Source organism: Eleutherodactylus coqui, chromosome 9, assembly GCF_035609145.1.
Source record: "Eleutherodactylus coqui strain aEleCoq1 chromosome 9, aEleCoq1.hap1, whole genome shotgun sequence".
Classification (NCBI taxonomy): domain Eukaryota; kingdom Metazoa; phylum Chordata; class Amphibia; order Anura; family Eleutherodactylidae; genus Eleutherodactylus; species Eleutherodactylus coqui.
In genome coordinates, this window is record NC_089845.1 from 41,618,068 (window position 1) to 41,641,748 (window position 23,681).

Here is a 23,681-nt window from a genome sequence, read left to right on the forward strand (position 1 = left end):
TTGCCCCTAATTCCTGACTTGTTGAATCAGGTGGTAGGGGCCCACTGGTTCTCCAAACTGGACTTGTGGGGGGCTTACAATTTAATTCGCATTAGAGAGGGAGATGAATGGAAGACGGCGTTCAACACCCCGTTAGGACATTTTGAATGTCTGGTCATGCCTTTTGGAATTTGTAACGCCCCCGCTGTGTTTCAGGGTTTTATGAACGCGGTCTTTCACGACTTCCTGGGAGTATTTCTGGTCATCTATCTTTATGACATTCTGGTGTACTCGCCTGACTGGGACTGACATGTGCGGCACCTGAGATTGGTCCTGACCCGTTTGCGCGAGTATCAACTTTTTGTCAAGTTAGAGAAATGTACATTTGGTTGTAAACAAGTATCCTTCCTTGGTTATGTAATCTCACCCACGGAGATTCAGATGGAGTCTGATAAAGTAGCAGCAATCTCCCAATGGGTCAGACCAGACAACCTCAAGGCTCTCCAGCGGTTCTTAGATTTTGCACATTTTTACCGCAAATTCATTAGGAATTACTCAGTTATTGCTCAACCTCTGACCGACCTGACTAAGAAGGGGGCCGACTTGGGTAAGTGGTCGCCTGCAGCCCTTGAGGCCTTTAGCTGTCTAAAAAGGGCATTTACGACTGTCCCGGTGCTAATACAGCCAGACGCACGACTACCCTTTTTTATTGAGGTAGATGCGTCTGAAGTGGGGACAGGAGCAGTACTGTCGTAGGAAGTCAGTGGGAGGTCTGGGTATAGCCCATGTGCGTTCTTTTCGCGGAAGTTCAATTCAGCAGAGCGCAACTACGACGTGGGTAACTGTGAATTATTGGCTATCAAATGGTCTCTGGAAGAATGGCGACACCATCTTGAGGGTGCTAGACACCCAATTACCGTATATACTGATCACAAGAATCTGGTATATCTTGCCAATGCGAAAAGACTCACAGCTCGTCAAGCCAGGTGGGCGTTGTTCTTCGCCAGGTTTAATTTCGTCGTGACATATATCCCAGGAGAGAAGAACGTGAAGGCGGACGCCCTGTCACGGAGTTTCGGGGTACCGGATAGTGAGACCATGACTCCCGAGAATATCTTAGCCCCCGGCGTGGTGGTGGCAGCTGTAAAGTCTAACTTCGTCCCTCAACTACAGGATGCTCAGCAGCACGCTCCTTCAGGGGTGCCAGAGGGCAGCTGGTTTGTGCCAGAGACCCTACGCCCTAGAGTCATGGATGAGTCTCACTCGTTGGTTCTCGCCGGGCATCCAGGGTTCCAGGGGACCTTGGAGCTTTGCTCCAGACACTTCTGGTGGCCAGGCATGTCTCAGGAGATCCGCAACTTTGTGAGGGGTTGCTCGGTCTGTGCTCGTAATAAGAGTCGGGGCCATCCTCCGGAGGGTCCTCTGAGACCGCTACCGGTTCCTTCCAGTCCATGGTCGCACTTATCAGTAGATTTTATCACTGACCTACCAGAATCCCAGAAGTGCACCACTATCTTAGTGGTGGTCGACTGGTTCTCAAAGATGGCACATTTTGTGGCATTAAAAAAGCTACCCTCGGCAAAAGAATTCGCCACAATTTTTGTAAAGGAAATAATTCGCCTACATGGGGTTCCCCAAAATATTGTATCTGATCGCGGGGTTCAGTTTGTGTCGCAGTTTTGGCGTACCTTCTGCAGAAACCTGGGAACGTCACTTTCCTTCTCTTCAGCGTTCCACCCGCAGACTAATGGTCAGACTGAGCAGAAGAACCAAGATTTAGTGCAATATTTATGATTGTTTGCTAGCGAAAGGGCTCATCAGTGGGCAGAGTTCCTGCCGTTGGCAGAGTTTGCACTAAACAACCGCCTTTGTTCTTCCACTGGGGTGTCTCCATTTTTTTGTGTATACGGTCAGCATCCTCGCTTCCTTACAGCAATCCCTACTCCGTCGGTCTGTCCTGCAGCTGATGTCGCCACAGATATGCTTCAGGGAGTATGGAAAAAGGTACAAAGAAATTTGGAGGCAGCGGGGGCCCGTATGCAGTTGCGTAGTGGGAAGAGTCTGTCCGTGTCTGAACCTTACAGGGTGGGACAGAAGGTGTACCTGTCTTCTAGAAATCTCAAATTGCGGGTCCCGTCCTTGAAGCTGGCGCCACGTTATGTGGGGCCATTTGCCATCACACGTGTGGTGAACCCACTCGCCTACGAGCTGGGGTTGCCAGCCACATGGAGGGTTCACAGGGTATTCCATAAGTCGCTATTGAAACCTTTTGTCTCTTCGGTGATGCCCACCTTCGGTCCCCCTCCGCCCACCCTGGTCCGGGATGAAGTTGAATACGAGGTCCAGGAGATACTGGACTCTCGTTGGTGTCGAGGAACCCTACAATATTTGGTGGCCTGGAAGGGTTTTCGACCAGAAGATCATTCCTGGGTGGCCACACGGGATGTTCACGCTCCCGTGTTGGTACGGCGGTTCCACCGTCGTTTTCCGGATAAGCCTGATCGAGTTTCCGGGGGCCCGGAGGTCCCCCGTCAGAGGGGAAGTAATGTTACCCTGCAGGGCAGCGCTGGGTCCCCGATGTCGGCTCCGGCGTCCCGGAGCTCTGCTGTCAGGGCTCTCCCGGCGGTGTGGAGCAGCCAATGTGCAGCGGCGTGGGTGTGTCCGCCCGCAGGGTGCCACCCGCTCTCCCCCACCTTCCATATGCAACAGTGGGAGAGTCGGCTCCTCCCACTCTCCGCCCCTGGGCGGAGGCTTTAAGTTAAAAGGCTGGCAGTGACCTGAGCTCACTGTCAGTTATTGGTTCTGTTAGCCTCTAGTCAGGTCTGTCTCAGTCTGCTCTAGTTGCTAGTCAGTGTCCTTCCTGTTTGCCTGTGAGCTCCATCTCCAGCCTTACTCTGCCTTGTAAGTTCTGTTGGTCTGTTCCACCTGCCTCTTCTGTCGGCACTCTGTCCCCCGTTGGTTAGTTCCATCTAGGTAGTCGCCAGGTCCCTAGCCAGAGCAGGGACCGCCGCCCAGTTGTCCGCCTGGGGTTAGCCAGGGCTGAGGCAAGTAGGCAGGGACAGTGGGGTGCGGGAAGTTCAGGGCACCCCACCTGGCACTCGGGGGGCAGAGTGCCGTAACACCAATCTATTCAAAATGCTCTTCACTGTGGGGGGTGCAGTGAAGAGAAGAGGGGTACATAGGACCCTTGTTCTTACTAACATTGTGGGCAGAGGCGTAACTTGAAGCTCCTGGGCCCAATGCAAAATCTGTAAGAGGGCCCCCCCAACTATAATGCTTTATTCATACTACTAGGCTCCCTATATGGAGAAGAGGGGCCTTATGGGCCCGCTAAGGCTCCTGGACCCGGGTGCAACCGCATCCCCTGTATCCACTATAATTACGTCTATGATTGTGGGTCTTACTCCAACCAATCAAACTTTTATCACGTATTCTGTAGATAGGTGAGAAAAGTCAATTTTGGGAATACCCCTTTAAGGAATGTGGGTGGTAATGGCACAGGAGGGGATATCCTACAATATTACCTAACAAAAAGGGAAAGTGAAATTAGGAAGTAAAAACCATGTGGGGGAGTATGATGTACTAATTGTATTAATTAGTATAAGCAAAGTTTTCTTTTTAAATGCAGTGATTTCAGATTTCGGCATACACTGAATGTTAGAAGGAAGTAGGTGAGATGTTTCGAAAGGTGTTTTCTAGTTCCTTCTATGCTAAATAATCTTTCTTCCACTGTTACACCCTTCTCTTTGGTAATTTTGTAGGCTGTGCAGATGTCCTTCTTGGCAAGCAGCATCTGTTCATGAGACTTCCGTTACAGCTAAAAATACTGCAAGAAGAGAAAAAAAAGGTTGATGAAAGGTGCGTAGCATAGTTTACAAAGGAGACATTACCGTGTATACATGATCTTATATACAATATACTGAATATATTGTATCACTGTAACTAGCGGTTATTTTAGCCTGCAAGACAAAGTAAGTGAACTAATTGGAATGGCCAGTATTTCTGCACTGATTATTAATACAATGTGGCATATGGTCAGCTCTAAGTCCAATTATAGCCAATCACATTCTCACTAAACTAATAACACAAACAATTGTACTGTTCATGTCTTCTGTCAAGCACATTAAGTCAACATTCACAATGCATTAAGAAAAAAATCAGCCTTTTCAAATGGCAAAAGGTGTTTCATTTAAGGTAATAAGATAGGAACTGTGGGTTTCACAGGTGCTGTGCCCATTCAATAAAGACACTCAAAGCTTGGTTATGACTAATCTGTTCTTCCCAAGAAATATTGGGTAGTATAAGCTATGCCTTGGCCAGGGACAGATTAAAGCTACTATAGGCCCTGGGCTCAGAGACTCTGTAGAAATCCATGTGCACAACAGACAAGGCCGATGATCGATATTGGATGCTTGAGATCTTTGGGCTCTCAAGCATCACTGCATTAAAAACAGGCGTGATTCCATAATGCAAATCATTGTATGAGATTCAGAAATACTTCCAGAAATCATTGTCTGTGAACACAGTTCACTGTGCAATCCACAAAAGCAAGTTAAATCTGTATCATGCAAAGAAGAAGCTGTCTATTATCACAATCCAGAAATGCCTGTGTCTTTTCTGGGCCAAAGCTCATTTAAAATGGGCTGAGGCAAAATGGAAAACTGTTCTGTGGTCAGATGAATCAAAATTTGAAATCCTTTTTGGTAATCACGGACACCATGACCTGCGGATTCAAGAGAGTAACCATCCAACTTGCTTTCAGTGCACTGTTCAAAAGCCTGCATCTCTGATGGTATGGGGTTGCATTAGTGCCTATGGCATGGGCAGCTTACACATCATGAAAGCCAGTATCAATGCTGAGCAGTATATAGAGGTTTTAGAACAACGTATGCTCCCATCCAGACAACGTCTCTTTCAGGGAAGGTCTTGTATGTTTAAGCAAGACGATGCTAAACCGCATACTGCATCCATCACCACAGCATGGCTTCACAGAAGAAGAGTCCGGGGTCTGAACCGTCCGCCAGCAGTCCAGACCGTCCACCAAGAGAAAACATTTGGTGCATTATGAAGCGAAAAATCCAGCAAAGACGGCCCAGGACTGTTGAGCAGCTAGAATCCCGCATCACACAAGAGTGGGGCAGGATTCCTCTTCCAAAACCCCAGAAATCTGTGTACTCACTTCCCAGACATTTACCGACTGTGGTAAAAAGAAGAGAGGATGCTACATAATGGTAGACACGGCCCTGGCCCAACTTTTGTGAGATGTGTTGCTGCCAACAATTTCTAAATAAATATTGTTTTAGGCTGTCTGCGCACAGCCGAATTTGCATTGCGGAATCCGGAGCGGCCGTCCGCCTCCGGATCCCGCACCAAATACCTCCCATAGCGTGCTATGGAAAAGTTGCTTTTTCCTACACACAAGCGGAAATCGATTGCGATTTTCCACTTGCGCAGGAAAAATCGCAGCATGCTCTATTTTCAGGCAGGCTCTGCACAGACGGCTTCCATTGAACTCAATGAAAACCGTCCAACCCGTGGCCCTTCTGCCATCACATTGCGGAAAGCTCGTGAGTACCTGCCTCATTACCTAGCAACAGCATAGGAAAAACGGGGATTAAAAAAAAACAAAAAACAAAACTGTATTCTGCATGTCCGATGGTGAGCCGTGCGGACTATCTGCAGTATAAGAAAGAAGCAGGTACGCGCGGATGCCAGCCAGGCCGACCCGTCCGTGTGCAGCTGGCCTTAAAGTGAAATAAAAAAGTCTGACTTTCAACTTTTGATATGTGCTCTATTGTGAATAAAATATGGTTATATGTAGAGATGAGCGAGCATATTCGCTAAGGACAATTACTCGAGTGAGCATTGTCCTTAGCGAGTACCTGCCCGCTCGGAAGAAAAGGTTCAGCTGCCGGCGCGGGTGAGAGGTGAGTTGCGGCAGTGAGCAGGGGGGAGAGAGGGAGAGAGAGATCTCCCCTCCGTTCCTCCCGCTCTCCCCAGCCGCTCCCCGCCTGCCGACGGCAGCCGAATCTTTTCTTCGGAGTGGGCAGGTACTCGCTAAGGGCAATGCTCAATCGAGTAATTGTCCTTAGCGAGTATGCTCGCTCATCTCTAGTTATATGAAATTTCAAAATCATTGCATTCAATTTTCCTTTACATTTATGTACACATTACACAGCGTCCCAACTTTTTGGAATTGAAATTGTACAATTGAATCCCACATCTCAGGGAAAATTGACTACTCAGTCATTTCACAGTTTAAGATACTGAAATGAGAGTATGAGGTCCTATGCAATTGGTCTCATTAGCCATTGTGACAAAGCTGGTATCCCACTCGGAGGAGTTAAGTGTGAAAAACGGAGTTCCCCAGGTGCTGCAACCCCATGTAGGCCACAGCCAAACGGGTATGTGGCAGGGTGGATCCACATCCGCTTTCCTGACAGTATACTGCTGGAGGGTCCACAAGTCGTTACACAGCTCCGGTCATGTGGTTGCTGATGCTACACTGGACTGAATCACTGATGGGAACCACTAATGATAAAACTTAACTTTTAATAATAAAGTATTTAAAATGCGTAGCCGGATACTTGTTTTATTTTCTATGCGCTCAGAGGGATGTGTCACTTGCGAAAGTGCGATCAGTCGCAGAATTATATATATTTAGCCAATATGAGATATTGCTTTCAGGGCTCAATATATACCCTTCACAGTTGGGACTAAAATTAAAACTTCCAATTTTTATTAGAAATAACTTAAAAACACATAGCGTGGGGGCACAAACAAATAACACAGTAATCCCTAATGAATAGGGCACTGAAAAGACAGACAATAATATCTGGAGGTAACAAATAGACACCTAATCAAGGTAAGTACAAGGCTATGGATACTCAGCCCTTGATAGTAAGGTTACTATTATAGTGCATAGATGTACTGCTGAACTGTTTGTATATATCGTCAAACAGACTGTCCAGACTTTAATTCATAGATGTAACTACTATACTTTTACTGGGCAGTAGAAACATGACGTGCTGGTATTGGTTATGAAGAACCAGGAGGTATTTGCTGTCAATACTGTCCAAGCAACATGATTATTTTACATCTTAATATAACAAATGCACTATAATAAAAAAAAAAATTTCTCTGAAGTTACAATCAAATTGGATGTCAATGAATTGAAACAATGGCCTGGAAGATCTTATATGATTGGTTGTATGGAATGTTTCCATTCATACTACACACTTCCTTTATTTGTTATTTCTGAACTATTCATATTCCCCATGTCATTTATTTGTTACTCGACGCGTTTCTCCGCTGATGCGTAGCTGTTCATCAGGAGTATATAGGGTTTACAACGTATTTATTAGACAGTAGGTATGGTCATGTTCTATAAGGTTGGGCCAGATGTTGTGAACATTGTATGTATGTCCAGGCCAGACGAAAAAAGTTTAGCTATTGATAGTAGATGAACTAGTAAACTTTACAGGTCAATGGCAAGAAGAAACAATAAGCGAGGGGCTGATGATAACCGCTCTATTGTATTATAATATCAGTAATGGTTGCCATTGGAACCTGAAAGTGCATGTAATTATGTCATTAATACACTTAATCGGTGCTCAGTGATAGGTGTTAGCAAATACACTGAGTAATTTTCAATGACATAATTGCCGTGATGAGGCAATAGTCATAGTATAAATTAACAGAAAAAGAGCGTGCTTAAACAATATAGAGCTCCACTCATCAGGGTATATGTGCATATTATATATGTATATGTTTGATCACCGAGACAGAATAAATTCCCTAAGAAAAATGTGACCCTATCACCGAGGGAACAATAAACTTAAAATATAACCTTTATTCTTCAATAAACTAAAATGCGTGAAGGCCTTGTTATTTCATTTATGATAAAACCTCTATTAAATTGTTTATCAGTCACAATTGGTTCTTGTTATCACTGCTATAATTTCTGAGTGTATCTGTCACTGTTTAAATCTATCCCAGCTTTGGCCAATGATAGTGCTCTATGGCATTTGTAATTTCTGATACCCTCAAAATATAGTTTCAGCGCTAGGTAGTGTGCACCGTAGCTTAGAAATAAACATGTATTCTGTGACCCCTATGATTTATAAAGGGGTCACCTATACCATCCACTGTAGGTTATTCGGGTGGTATTAATAACACATGTATATCGCCAGGTCTACAGAGAGGATAAACGATCTTTCTCGTATTCAAGCAACACTCTACCTATAGAGCCCAGCATATATACACATGGCTGATTAACAGCCAGTATACTATCTGGTTCTGTAATGTGAACCAATTTGAATAATTATAAAACCGAAGGGAACAGTCAGTATAGTTTTAATGTACTGACTATCCTCAACTTTAATGGCAAAAAAACTGGCGCCTTAACTGCTCTTTTTTAGCAGTGAGCACAGGCACCGTAACCACTCACTCTGTTGTGCTTATTAAAGTGAAATGGGTGACAGAACTAATGTATATTTTGTATTGCTAGTTCAAGTCAACCACACTACTTATTAACTTCTAAGCACAAAGGGTAGACTAATTCTCGCACATACAGAAACTCCTTTTGATTAGTAACAGGGTCTCATGTGTGCTTTCCCCCCCCCTTTTCTTTTCACAGGGAAAAGGGGGATATTAGTCACCCACAATAACAGGGATGTATTAGAGTCAGATGGCCCAGTTTTAAAGTACCATCTATGGCAAGTTGACTCTAACTACTGACCCTGATACTACTCTATTAGCCCCATCAACGCGTTTCAACAGTTATATATGCATAACTGTATCATCAGGATGGTTTGTATGGGTATACGTGCAGACAGCCTGACGGCTGTGTTCAAATGAGCAGCATTGGTAAGTATGCCTCGGAGTGAGGCTTATATATCCAAGGCTCCGCCTCCCTTCCCAGGGGGCTCGTTCCGGCCAGCCAATAGGCATGCAGTTAGTCCCCCGCTGTCATCCGGGTAGACGCGATGTCACGGCGTCTATGCGCATGCGCATTGGAGTCAGCAGAGCGGCGCCAACCATTGCCAACCACTGACACGGCGGACGCCGCGCTGCCTAGCAACCACGCGCTGCGTGATGATGCAGGGTACGTACCGGACATTCATTCTTCCTGGATGGGCATATTAGAAGACGATCTTCACAAGGCCAGAGTATGCAGCGTTCTAGCACATCTTTAAATGCAGTATTAGTATATAAGTACAATCTACACATGCTAATGGCATTATTCTCATGGGATATGTTTGGATAAATTTGTTTAAATGCATGGTTAATTATCAGCAATACTGTATAAAGAGTAGTTATAAACATACCTCACGATGCATATATAAGTGTTTGTCTAATCATATGCAGTTATTGTAGATATTTAAAGATTGCTTATTACAGCATATCTCATATTTTATCAGTATCATTTGTCATTTATACTCATTGTCACTCAGTGTTGGTACATGCTTATGCTGACATTTATTCCTTGCATGTGACATGTGACCTGGGTACTGTAAAGACTTCGGGATTAAGGATTTAGACAAATGCCACAAATAATAAGCTCTCATTGGAGAATTGTTATTGATAAATATCACTAACATACACGGTGCATATATAAGTGTTTATCTATAGATATTATAAATATTTGAAGATTGCTTATTACAGCATATCTCATATTTTATTAGTATTATTTATCATTTATACTCCTTGTCTTTTGTACTCCTTGTCACTGAGTGTTGGTACATATTTATGCTGAAATTTTTCCTTTTGCATGTGACATGTGACCTGTGTACAGTAGAGACTTCGGGATTTAGACAAATGCCACAAATGATAAACTCTCGTTCAGACCTTTAGGTGCGCATGATTGAAGTCGATGAATCCATTTGGTTTCTTTTTGCATTAATTTCCTATCCAGATTGCCCCTTCTACCATTTTCTCTGATGATCTCAATACCTTGGAATGTAACAGATTCTGGGTCGTTGTTATGTTTATCGCGTACGTGAATTGCAAGACTCGTCTTTTCACCACGGTTTATATTCCCGACATGTTCCAATACACGTCTTCTTAGTTGGCGGACGGTCTTGCCGATATAATCAAGCGGGCACGTACACGTAGCTTTATATACAACACCCGTGGATCTGCAATTAATGAAGTCCAGTATTCGGTATTGTCTGCCTGTTGACGAGCTTGTAAAATTAGCCCCACGTTGGATGTACTTGCAGGCTTTGCACCCCGCACAACGATAGGAGCCTTTAGGTAGATCAGATCCAAGCCAAGATATAGAATTAGTTCTGGGAGAAAATAGACTATGGACCAGTCTGTCTCTCAGATTGCGTCCACGTCTGTAGGTTATCAGTGGCTTTATTGGAAGGTATTCCACAAGGTCTTTATCTCTCCTCAATATATCCCAATATTTATTCAAGATCTGCCTTATTTCATGTGATCGGTTGTCATATGTGCCAATTAGACGGATTTTAGAGTCTCCATCGGTACGTTTTTTTGGGATAAGAAATTCTTGCCTACTATGTTCCTTGGCAAATTGATCCGCCACGGCTATCACCTCTTGTGGGTAACCCCTATCCGCAAATCTACGACTCATCTCTTTGGATTTGACTTCATAGTCCATATCCGAAGTGCAATTACGCCTGGTTCGAATGAATTGCCCCTTGGGGATCCCCTTTTTGAGGGATCTGGGATGATGACTTCCCCAGTGTAGTAGGGTGTTAGTGGCTGTTGATTTGCGGTAGATGGATGTTTGTAAGGAACCGTCGTCACATTTAGTTATGAGGAGATCCAGAAATGTTATATTTTGGGAATCAATTTCTGCCGTAAAAAATAATCCCAACTCGTTGTTGTTTAAGTGGGAGATGAACTTGTGGAAATCTTCAACCTCACCGGTCCATAGTATCAACACGTCGTCGATAAAACGGACCCAGAGTTCTACCGATGTAGTCCATCTCTCGTTTGTCTCAATGAACACGGTAGTTTCCTCCCACCAGCCCAGGTACAGGTTGGCATAACTGGGGGCACACGGGCTCCCCATAGCTGTACCCCTGAGCTGGTGGAAGTGCTTCCCCTCAAAGAGGAAGTGGTTCTTGGTGAGAACAAACGAGAGGAACCTAAGGAGCATGTTGTTATGTTCCTTCAGGTGTATATCCCTCTGATTGAGGTAGAACTCCACTGCCTTAATGCCCCCTGCGTGTGGAATGGAGCTGTAAAGCGCTTCTACGTCTAGTGATGCAAGCTTTGTATTGGGTGCTAGAGTTATCCCATCTAAACGCTTCAGGACATCCGTAGTATCCTTAATATACGCTGGAAGCGCTTCCACAAATGGCCTAAGGAGCATATCAACATAGGTGCTAATGCCTTGGGTTAGGCTATCATTGCCGGCAACAATAGGACGACCTTTCAGTGGATTTAGACCCTTATGGATTTTGGGTAGGCTGTAAAAGGTCGCTACCTGAGGAGTCGGCGAGTACAGATAAGAGAACTCTTTGTCATCTATTAGTCCATTTTCTTGAGCGGAAACATCATCAGTATCAGAGAGACCTGAGGGACTTCTCTGAGAATAGGGTGTATGAAACGAGACAACACACTGAAACGGAAATAAGTTCGTCCGAAAGTGACTACTCTACAAATGAATCCACTCGAAGACCCGGCTATATAGGAAAAGGGAGAGGAAGAGGGGGTTATAAGAATAAATCCAAAGGTAGAGGTAGAGGCAGGGGCAGCTCCAATGAGGACCATTTTTTAGGACAGCCAATCACACATTATATGACAAGGAATCGAGCAATGATCGATACGCCACAAATATATCAGGCACAGGTACACCAACATTAGGCCAAGAAAAGGATGCTGCCGGGAATGATGGCGAGAATCAATTACAGATAATTAATTTGTCATCGAGAACTCTTACAAAACATGAAGAGACAGTAATTAAAAAGGGACTGTCATTTATTCCGACGAATAAATTCGATTCATTTGAATGGACCAAAGATGTGGCGCTGTTTCTACGTAAGTTAAGGTGGAAAAAACACTTTGCCATTGCTGAAAGGAAAAAATGCAATGACTTTGGAATAGATAGAAGTGACCTAGAGGCCATTGAGATACTAGAATCTCTCGAAAGTGAGAATAATAAAGATCCATATAAAGGTCCGTTTACCAACCTGAAACCTAAGAGTACTAGCTGGCCAACTTCAGGGGAGTCACCATACATCGAGATATTCGAAAGTATGGTGAATGAAGAACTAGATAAACTATCTAAGAAAAAGAAATTTGGCCACCAAAACTTAACGCCAGAAGAAATAAGAGCACTATTAGCGATTGAAAAAGAAACTGACCTTATCATCAAGCCCTCCGATAAGGGGGGCAACATAGTGCTAATGAATCGGGATATGTATAGGAAAATGTGCCTCAGAATTTTGGAGGATAAAGGAAACTATGAGGTCCTAGCCTATGACCCGACTGATTCCGCTCTACAGGAATTGAAACTAATCCTGTTAGAGGCTAAAGAAAATGGACTAATAGATGACAAAGAGTTCTCTTATCTGTACTCGCCGACTCCTCAGGTAGCGACCTTTTACAGCCTACCCAAAATCCATAAGGGTCTAAATCCACTGAAAGGTCGTCCTATTGTTGCCGGCAATGATAGCCTAACCCAAGGCATTAGCACCTATGTTGATATGCTCCTTAGGCCATTTGTGGAAGCGCTTCCAGCGTATATTAAGGATACTACGGATGTCCTGAAGCGTTTAGATGGGATAACTCTAGCACCCAATACAAAGCTTGCATCACTAGACGTAGAAGCGCTTTACAGCTCCATTCCACACGCAGGGGGCATTAAGGCAGTGGAGTTCTACCTCAATCAGAGGGATATACACCTGAAGGAACATAACAACATGCTCCTTAGGTTCCTCTCGTTTGTTCTCACCAAGAACCACTTCCTCTTTGAGGGGAAGCACTTCCACCAGCTCAGGGGTACAGCTATGGGGAGCCCGTGTGCCCCCAGTTATGCCAACCTGTACCTGGGCTGGTGGGAGGAAACTACCGTGTTCATTGAGACAAACGAGAGATGGACTACATCGGTAGAACTCTGGGTCCGTTTTATCGACGACGTGTTGATACTATGGACCGGTGAGGTTGAAGATTTCCACAAGTTCATCTCCCACTTAAACAACAACGAGTTGGGATTATTTTTTACGGCAGAAATTGATTCCCAAAATATAACATTTCTGGATCTCCTCATAACTAAATGTGACGACGGTTCCTTACAAACATCCATCTACCGCAAATCAACAGCCACTAACACCCTACTACACTGGGGAAGTCATCATCCCAGATCCCTCAAAAAGGGGATCCCCAAGGGGCAATTCATTCGAACCAGGCGTAATTGCACTTCGGATATGGACTATGAAGTCAAATCCAAAGAGATGAGTCGTAGATTTGCGGATAGGGGTTACCCACAAGAGGTGATAGCCGTGGCGGATCAATTTGCCAAGGAACATAGTAGGCAAGAATTTCTTATCCCAAAAAAACGTACCGATGGAGACTCTAAAATCCGTCTAATTGGCACATATGACAACCGATCACATGAAATAAGGCAGATCTTGAATAAATATTGGGATATATTGAGGAGAGATAAAGACCTTGTGGAATACCTTCCAATAAAGCCACTGATAACCTACAGACGTGGACGCAATCTGAGAGACAGACTGGTCCATAGTCTATTTTCTCCCAGAACTAATTCTATATCTTGGCTTGGATCTGATCTACCTAAAGGCTCCTATCGTTGTGCGGGGTGCAAAGCCTGCAAGTACATCCAACGTGGGGCTAATTTTACAAGCTCGTCAACAGGCAGACAATACCGAATACTGGACTTCATTAATTGCAGATCCACGGGTGTTGTATATAAAGCTACGTGTACGTGCCCGCTTGATTATATCGGCAAGACCGTCCGCCAACTAAGAAGACGTGTATTGGAACATGTCGGGAATATAAACCGTGGTGAAAAGACGAGTCTTGCAATTCACGTACGCGATAAACATAACAACGACCCAGAATCTGTTACATTCCAAGGTATTGAGATCATCAGAGAAAATGGTAGAAGGGGCAATCTGGATAGGAAATTAATGCAAAAAGAAACCAAATGGATTCATCGACTTCAATCATGCGCACCTAAAGGTCTGAACGAGAGTTTATCATTTGTGGCATTTGTCTAAATCCCGAAGTCTCTACTGTACACAGGTCACATGTCACATGCAAAAGGAAAAATTTCAGCATAAATATGTACCAACACTCAGTGACAAGGAGTACAAAAGACAAGGAGTATAAATGATAAATAATACTAATAAAATATGAGATATGCTGTAATAAGCAATCTTCAAATATTTATAATATCTATAGATAAACACTTATATATGCACCGTGTATGTTAGTGATATTTATCAATAACAATTCTCCAATGAGAGCTTATTATTTGTGGCATTTGTCTAAATCCTTAATCCCGAAGTCTTTACAGTACCCAGGTCACATGTCACATGCAAGGAATAAATGTCAGCATAAGCATGTACCAACACTGAGTGACAATGAGTATAAATGACAAATGATACTGATAAAATATGAGATATGCTGTAATAAGCAATCTTTAAATATCTACAATAACTGCATATGATTAGACAAACACTTATATATGCATCGTGAGGTATGTTTATAACTACTCTTTATACAGTATTGCTGATAATTAACCATGCATTTAAACAAATTTATCCAAACATATCCCATGAGAATAATGCCATTAGCATGTGTAGATTGTACTTATATACTAATACTGCATTTAAAGATGTGCTAGAACGCTGCATACTCTGGCCTTGTGAAGATCGTCTTCTAATATGCCCATCCAGGAAGAATGAATGTCCGGTACGTACCCTGCATCATCACGCAGCGCGTGGTTGCTAGGCAGCGCGGCGTCCGCCGTGTCAGTGGTTGGCAATGGTTGGCGCCGCTCTGCTGACTCCAATGCGCATGCGCATAGACGCCGTGACATCGCGTCTACCCGGATGACAGCGGGGGACTAACTGCATGCCTATTGGCTGGCCGGAACGAGCCCCCTGGGAAGGGAGGCGGAGCCTTGGATATATAAGCCTCACTCCGAGGCATACTTACCAATGCTGCTCATTTGAACACAGCCGTCAGGCTGTCTGCACGTATACCCATACAAACCATCCTGATGATACAGTTATGCATATATAACTGTTGAAACGCGTTGATGGGGCTAATAGAGTAGTATCAGGGTCAGTAGTTAGAGTCAACTTGCCATAGATGGTACTTTAAAACTGGGCCATCTGACTCTAATACATCCCTGTTATTGTGGGTGACTAATATCCCCCTTTTCCCTGTGAAAAGAAAAGGGGGGGGGAAAGCACACATGAGACCCTGTTACTAATCAAAAGGAGTTTCTGTATGTGCGAGAATTAGTCTACCCTTTGTGCTTAGAAGTTAATAAGTAGTGTGGTTGACTTGAACTAGCAATACAAAATATACATTAGTTCTGTCACCCATTTCACTTTAATAAGCACAACAGAGTGAGTGGTTACGGTGCCTGTGCTCACTGCTAAAAAAGAGCAGTTAAGGCGCCAGTTTTTTTGCCATTAAAGTTGAGGATAGTCAGTACATTAAAACTATACTGACTGTTCCCTTCGGTTTTATAATTATTCAAATTGGTTCACATTACAGAACCAGATAGTATACTGGCTGTTAATCAGCCATGTGTATATATGCTGGGCTCTATAGGTAGAGTGTTGCTTGAATACGAGAAAGATCGTTTATCCTCTCTGTAGACCTGGCGATATACATGTGTTATTAATACCACCCGAATAACCTACAGTGGATGGTATAGGTGACCCCTTTATAAATCATAGGGGTCACAGAATACATGTTTATTTCTAAGCTACGGTGCACACTACCTAGCGCTGAAACTATATTTTGAGGGTATCAGAAATTACAAATGCCATAGAGCACTATCATTGGCCAAAGCTGGGATAGATTTAAACAGTGACAGATACACTCAGAAATTATAGCAGTGATAACAAGAACCAATTGTGACTGATAAACAATTTAATAGAGGTTTTATCATAAATGAAATAACAAGGCCTTCACGCATTTTAGTTTATTGAAGAATAAAGGTTATATTTTAAGTTTATTGTTCCCTCGGTGATAGGATTATATATGTATATGTACAATATAGAGCTCCACTTGTCAGGGTATATGTGCATATTATATATGTATATGTACAATATAGAGCTCCACTTGTCAGGGTATATGTGTACATATTATATATGTATATGTACAATATAGAGCTCCACTTGTCAGGGTATATGTGTACATATTATATATGTATATGTACAATATAGAGCTCCACTCGTCAGGGTATATGTGCATATTATATATGTATATGTACAATATAGAGCTCCACTCGTCAGGGTATATGTGCATATTATATATGTATATGTACAATATAGAGCTCCACTTGTCAGGGTATATGTGTACATATTATATATGTATATGTACAATATAGAGCTCCACTTGTCAGGGTATATGTGTACATATTATATATGTATATGTACAATATAGAGCTCCACTCGTCAGGGTATATGTGCATATTATATATGTATATGTACAATATAGAGCTCCACTCGTCAGGGTATATGTGCATATTATATATGTATATGTACAATATAGAGCTCCACTCGTCAGGGTATATGTGCATATTATATATGTATATGTACAATATAGAGCTCCACTTGTCAGGGTATATGTGCATATTATATATGTATATGTACAATATAGAGCTCCACTTGTCAGGGTATATGTGCATATTATATATGTATATGTACAATATAGAGCTCCACTTGTCAGGGTATATGTACTTTAATGCTCACTACATTCTAATATTGTAATAGAGCAGTTTAGTAGGCCTTTATTGGCACTAATGTGCCTTAGCGGTTGGTTACAAGTGGAGAAAAATATTCTTTACTGAATAACTGTTGAGATATATTTTGTAACAGTAAAGCAGTGCAAGCGTTATATGGCACTGGTTACCGCAAATAGTGCAACAAGCTGTGAACTCTCAACAGAAGCAGAAAATGCATAGATGATAATGCATTTCTTAGCACTTATTGAAGTACACCCTCTGAGCTATAGTACATGCCTAAATGAAATAGCACTATTCTGAACTGCCGAGCACTACTCTCTAGTATAGATGATGTCATTAGTGTATTAACATCTGATAGAGATATCCCAATAGATCAAATAGCTAGACTAAGATAGAGTCAGAGAAGCATAGCCTCCGGCCTGGATGGTAGGTCAGGGCTGAATACACGTTTCCGCAGTATTAGAAAATTACTGCTTCATCAGGGTGGTTTTAAGAGGACAAGCAAGAGCAGCCTGACGGGCTAATACTGCGGAAACGCGTTGGTGGCAGGCTAGACAGGGGGAGATGAACTTTATAGAAACAAAATAGTTAATTCTTCCCTTCTTTTTAGGAGTGACTATCCTTGCTTGATAAAATATAAGCATGGAATTAGTCCTTCTATTTGAGCTAGACAGCAATTAAGTAGTCACAACAGAGCAACTAGCTCAGTGACTTAAAGTGAACTAGCTACCTTAAACTGGGCACTGTGTCATAAGCAGATCAGCAATGACCATAGAAGAATGTTAATTGAATTAATGCATTCTTCTTTAATGAGTGTTTGACATTCATATCGCAAGCCAGGAAGTACACAGATTATAACCTGACTAAACTGTTGTACTTAATTAAGAACCAGATATGGTCTTTCTATTACCTGCTTGCTCTAATTGAATGCCGAAACCAACAATTTGAAACAACACACTCTGTTGTACACAGATTGCCACAATTTGTCACAACCAAGAATCAGTGGTAGCTGATTGTTATCAGTATATACTTTCCATCTTAGTATACTATCGATGCGAGTGACAATTGGTGACAATCACATAGTATATATATTGAGCCCTGAAAGCAATATCTCATATTGGCTCAATATATATCATTCTGTGACTGATTGCACTTTCGCAAGTGACACATCCCTCTGAGCGCATAGAAAATAAAACTAGTATCCGGCTACGCATTTTATATATTTTATTATTAAAAGTGAAGTTTTATCATTAGTGGTTCCCATCAGTGATTTAGACTTTTGTTCCAGTGGGAACTTTTCTGCCCCGGTGATAAATGCACTGGACTGAGGTGCAGATGGTGTGAACAGGTACTTATCCAGCAACGTAGCAGAGGGCAGGACTGGTGACACTGTAGCAATAACAAGGTCCAAGCAGTCCAATAAACAGAGCCGAGGGCAGGGAGCAAAAAAATCAGAGTTTTCAAAAGTCAAGCAGGAGTCAGAACCAGAATACACAACTAAATGGAGCTTTGTCTCAATATCGAATGAGACCAATTGCTTGCGCATCTACTCTTGGGTGTGGATGCCTAATACAGGTGGTGCAGGGACAGGATTGGTAGGGGAGGAGATATGGGAAAATGCATTGTGTATTGGCCCTTTAAGAGACTGGACGGAAGCATGCACGAGCCCTATGGGTAAAATTCAGGGAGTCAGCACAGAAAGGAACAGTAGCATGGCGGCAACCCCTCGCAGCTAAAGGAGCAGGTGAGCTGCAGTGGAAACATGCTGTGATAAAAGCATACTTTCGGGTAGGAGGGAAATATTTTGGAGAACCTTTCTGGCGTAAGGTACCAAAAAGTAAACTCTTTACAGAAGGTCTCGTTAATATTATTGCACCTACAAAATGGAGTTAATGTCTTTTGCCAGGGGCCTTTCCCTGGAATAGGGCCCAATTCTTTCCCCTACCTGCATGTATAAGGTAGGACCTGCAAAGAGGGAAGATCTAAATTGGCTATACGAGTACAAATCAGATATCACTCCCATGCTACAGGCTACAATGTGTGCTCTCTGAATGGCATAATATTCTAATTTCAAATTAGGTTGACTTAAGCCACTATTCTTAGAAGATTGGTTTAATACGTTTTAGGAACCCGTCTTTGCAGCCTAACCATAAAATGTGATATTTTGACGAGCCATCCAAAAGTTTACCGATCGCAGTAAATTTTGGGAGGTAGTCACACATATAAATTGGGTCAGATGGAATTCTAAACCCCCAGATAGGAAAGATTGGCGGATTCCCATTTTAAAACAAAATTTAAAGTAATAAGCTTTCTAACATTAGATGGGATATCCATTTCCATAGGTACAGATTTCGGGGGGTTAACCTATAGCCCAGGTAAGAGGTCAAAATCCGAGAGAATCTACATAATTTGTGGCAAAGAGAAGAGCTGCTTGGAAACAAATAAAAGCAAATCATCAAATTCACGAACTGTTGTGCAAGATGTTCCATGCCGAGAGCGAATAGAAGAGGTGAGAGGTAGAGATGAGCGAACCTACTCGGCCACGCCCCTTTTTTGCCCGAGCACCACGATTTTCGAGTACTTTCGTACTCGGGCGAAAAGATTCGGGGGGGCGCCGTGGGTGAGTGGGGGGGGGGAGAGGGAGAGAGAGAGGGCTCCCCCCTGTTCCCCGCTGCTACCCCCCGCTCCGCCACGCCTCCCCCCGCCCCGGCACCCCCCGAATCTTTTCACCCGAGTACGGAAGTACTCGAAAATCGCGGTGCTCAATCGAGTAATTACTCGAAAAGAGTAGGTTCGCTCATCTCTAGTGAGAGGGCATTTTTGATGGGTACCTCCCTTGAGAAGCAGTTAGGTTCTAACTTCAGATATCGGAGAGGGTAATTGTTGAGGGAGAATTTGAATATATTGCCTCTCGAGTTTTGTAAATTGCCAAAGAGGGATGATAAAGTCTGCATCCTTTTTTCTTCAGATTGGAGCAAGTCTGCATAACATGTCCTCTAATTACCACTTTATCTACTAGCCAAAGGGCTGAGGGGGAAATTTCTTACGTGCTATTAGTGGAGAAATAGTTGTGGAGTGTATTAATAATGCCAGCAGTGACCTTGGGATGAGAATGTAACGAATCATTCATTTTCTTGCAGTATTAGTTAGAAGGGAGCTTGTACAAGAATCTATAGTGTGGTCAGACCAGCACAGGAGTGATACTCTGTTGTATAGATTTTAGATGTTTTAAGTGCTTTGATATTAAGAAAAAAAATCAATTTTAGAATGGCTATTGTAGATTGGAGAGAAAAATGAATATTCCTTATCTAGAGGATCGTCCTGTCTCCAAATGTTGGTTAAAGCTAGTTGTCTAAAGGTCCATTTACGTGGGACTAATGACGGGCAAATGATGCCCGACACTTGTCCCTGTGTCTCCGCGCTCCCGTGCTCCTGCACAGGAGCTAGAAGAGCTGTCTCACTCATGGAGTGGCCAGCAGGGGGGCGAGGCAGTGCAGGAGATTTCTCTCCTCTCACTCCCCCACCGCCCTCCATTGAGATAACACAGCGGCCGTTTACTACTGAACGGCCACTGTTTAAGCTGTTTATTCATTTAACCCTTTCTAATGCAATTTTGGATTCAGGGTTTCCTAAAAGGCTTTCTCTTTTTGCTGTTATATAACGGTGCCATCTGCTGGCTAAAGCCAGTGTGTGTGCGCCAGAGAGGCTCCGACAGCGGAGTGGCTGGCAATAGATGGTAAGAATACCCTGTCGGACGTCTTCTGACATTGGAGCTGTACGTACAAGCTTCAATCAGAATGTAGGAAGACGTCAGACAGTGGATTGGAAAGGGTTAAACCTGAGCTGAACAGTCCAATGGGCGGTCCTTTCAGTGATTGACAGCAAGCTGACAGATTGCCTTTAACTGACATGGACGATGCCTGACAGACCCCATTAACTACAATAAGGTCTGTCAAGCTTCCATATTGCCATTTGGCAATTAATACTAGCCAATACACTTCACATACAGACAAACATACACAGAGGCATACACAAGTATACTTTTACACATGTAAGTACACATACACAAATACAAATACTTACGCATGCCTGCATGGACAACAAAGCATTCAGGACAGTCTTGGGCAGGCACAGGAACCAGAGAAGAAGCCTGCTGCGGGCTCCCGCATGCGGAATCCGATCCGCCCATGGACATTGGGCCTTAGGCCTCATGTCCCGGGGAAAATCAGGCCCGCTACGGATTCTCCATGGAGAATCCGCAGCGGGTCCCTCCTGCCCCGCGGACATGAGGGCTGAAAATAACAATTACTCACCTCTCCGCACGCTACGGATCTTCCCTTCTTCCCGGCTTGATCTTCTCTCCGTCGCGGCCGGATCTTCTTTCTTCGGCCAGGCAGATGTGCACGCCACGCCGGCTGCGTGCCGCGCGCATGCGCCGGCCCGAAGAAGAAAGATCCGGCCGCGACGGAGAGAAGATCAAGCCGCGAAGAAGGGAAGATGCGGAGCAGGTGAGTATATTCTGATTTTAGGTCTCCCGCGGATCCGGACGGCTTCCATAGGCCTCAATAGAAGCCTGCGGGAGCCGTCAGCGTGGGAGACCCACACCTAAATGGAGCATGTCCATTTTTTTTCATGCTCCATATTTTTTTTAATTCACTTTCGGGCACATCCGTCGGCACGAAATAAAAAGATCCTGCCGCGAAGGAAGGAAGATCTGCATCACCTGGAGCAGGTGAGTTTAATTCAGGCGCGGGTCTCCTGCGGATCTGGACGGCTTCCATAGGATTCAATAGAAGCCCGCGGGAGACCCCTCACGAAAATGGAGCATGTCCATTTCTTTTCATGCTCCAGAATTTTTTTTAGTCACTTTTATTGACCATCAGCGGGTATTTATCTACCCGCGGGTGGTCAATGCATCCCTATGGGGTGCGGATCCGTATGCGGGTGATCCGCTGCGGGTTTAAATTCATCTTTTGCCCGTGGACATGAGGCCTTAAACATCATAGCATACACCACATATTGACAAATTCATCATAGCATGCACCTAGCTGAATACTTACTCCATACCAGCCCACAGCTAAAATCACGTTTAATAGCCACCAATAACAAAACATAGCAAAAAGATATTGTGTTATGATGACCCGTGACAACCACAGTGCAACAAGTACAAATTGCTTCAAATAAATACTGGAGTGATATTAATATTGATATAATACATGTAAACATATTAAGATTGATAGAACACATGTTGTTTTTAAGTAATTTTTTGAACTCTAGCTTGTATTGCTAAAAATCCACAATGTCTCCCAATTCAAAACATTCCTCTTATAGTCCCCTCCTCTTACAGGTTTATGGACTGTTTCGATCCTTACCGTACAATAGGTCTGCAATATGAATTTTGGAAAAATGATACAACACTATAGATGCGTTAACCACATGAGAATTAACGGTGTCTGATAGATGACATATAATTCTGCTTTTTAACACTCCTGTGCTGCAGCCTACACATTGTATATTACAGTATTTACATGTAACCAAATAAGTCATGTTAGAGGAACGCTCATTGTAAAAATAAAAATCCCCTGGAAGAAGTTGTCGTTTTGCTGCAAAACTCGTCCTGCAGTTCCATCTCAGGCAGATATGCAAATGATGAGAGTTGTGGCGTGATAAGGTAAACGTTTAGTGGCCCAGTACATGCTTTTCTGGCCCCCTTCATAGTGTCATACATGTATGTCTTATGTAGATGCTCTCTGCAAAACTGTCTTGTCATTTTGTTATGTGTATTGCACAGCTGCAGCAAATGATGGGTTAATGTCTGCAAAGTGAGCTGACTGTCTGTAAATGTATCAATTTATGTCCTGGAAGAGGAGAAGAGATTTCCCTAGTGTCTGTATCTATGAAGAAGGAATGAGCCCCCAAAAGAGAGAGTGAGCAATGAGTGAGTAGGACTTTCTCAAGGCTGCGTACAGAGATACTCTTTTTATCCTTCATCTGTTCACACCCAAGCGTCCTGAAGTCTGGGACTGCTGTGTGGAGGTACTCATCGTCACGTCTGTCTGTAAATATTCATAACTCTGCCTGCACGTGGAATACTGTCTATTTTTGCTTTGTATTGTTTGGAGTTTCAAGTTAAGTTATTCCAGGCCCTGACTGTTCCTATAATATTTACCGGTACTATAATATCGTCTGTGGCTCATTTATTTTCCCTGCCGAGGTTCATGCTGGTGGTTGCCGGAATGGTGGCATCACCTGTGACAACTCCTTCACCTCTCCTAATGTTTATTGGGCATCCCCATGCCGGGGGTGTTCGGAAGAGGCCCAGCGCTGCCCTGGCCTTGGCTGCGTGCATCCCTCCGGAGGGAACTTGGTACCTGCCACCGTGACAAGCCAGCATCTTGTCCTCCCAGCTCCTCAGCGCATGCCATGTGTCCGGGGTCACCCTACGGGACGCTGCAAATGGTCTTGTGACCAGAGCCCCTAAAAGTGGTTCCCCCCTTGGCCTATAAAAGGCTCTCAGAGGCTCCTTGTGTGCAGTGACCTCTTCTTCCGCTTGTGTAGAGCTTTTTGACCACTAGAAATGTCTGTATTATGCAATCATAGAGATTTCACCCAGTTAACAGAGTTTGAGAGGGGTGCATTATTAAAATGCAAGAAGCTGGATAATTGTATCAACAAATTGCCACCACCGGGCCGTCCTGACCAGACTGTTAGGAGGCTGATGGGTCTAGTGGATGTTTGAGGACACACACACAAGGAGACCTGGCTCAGGACG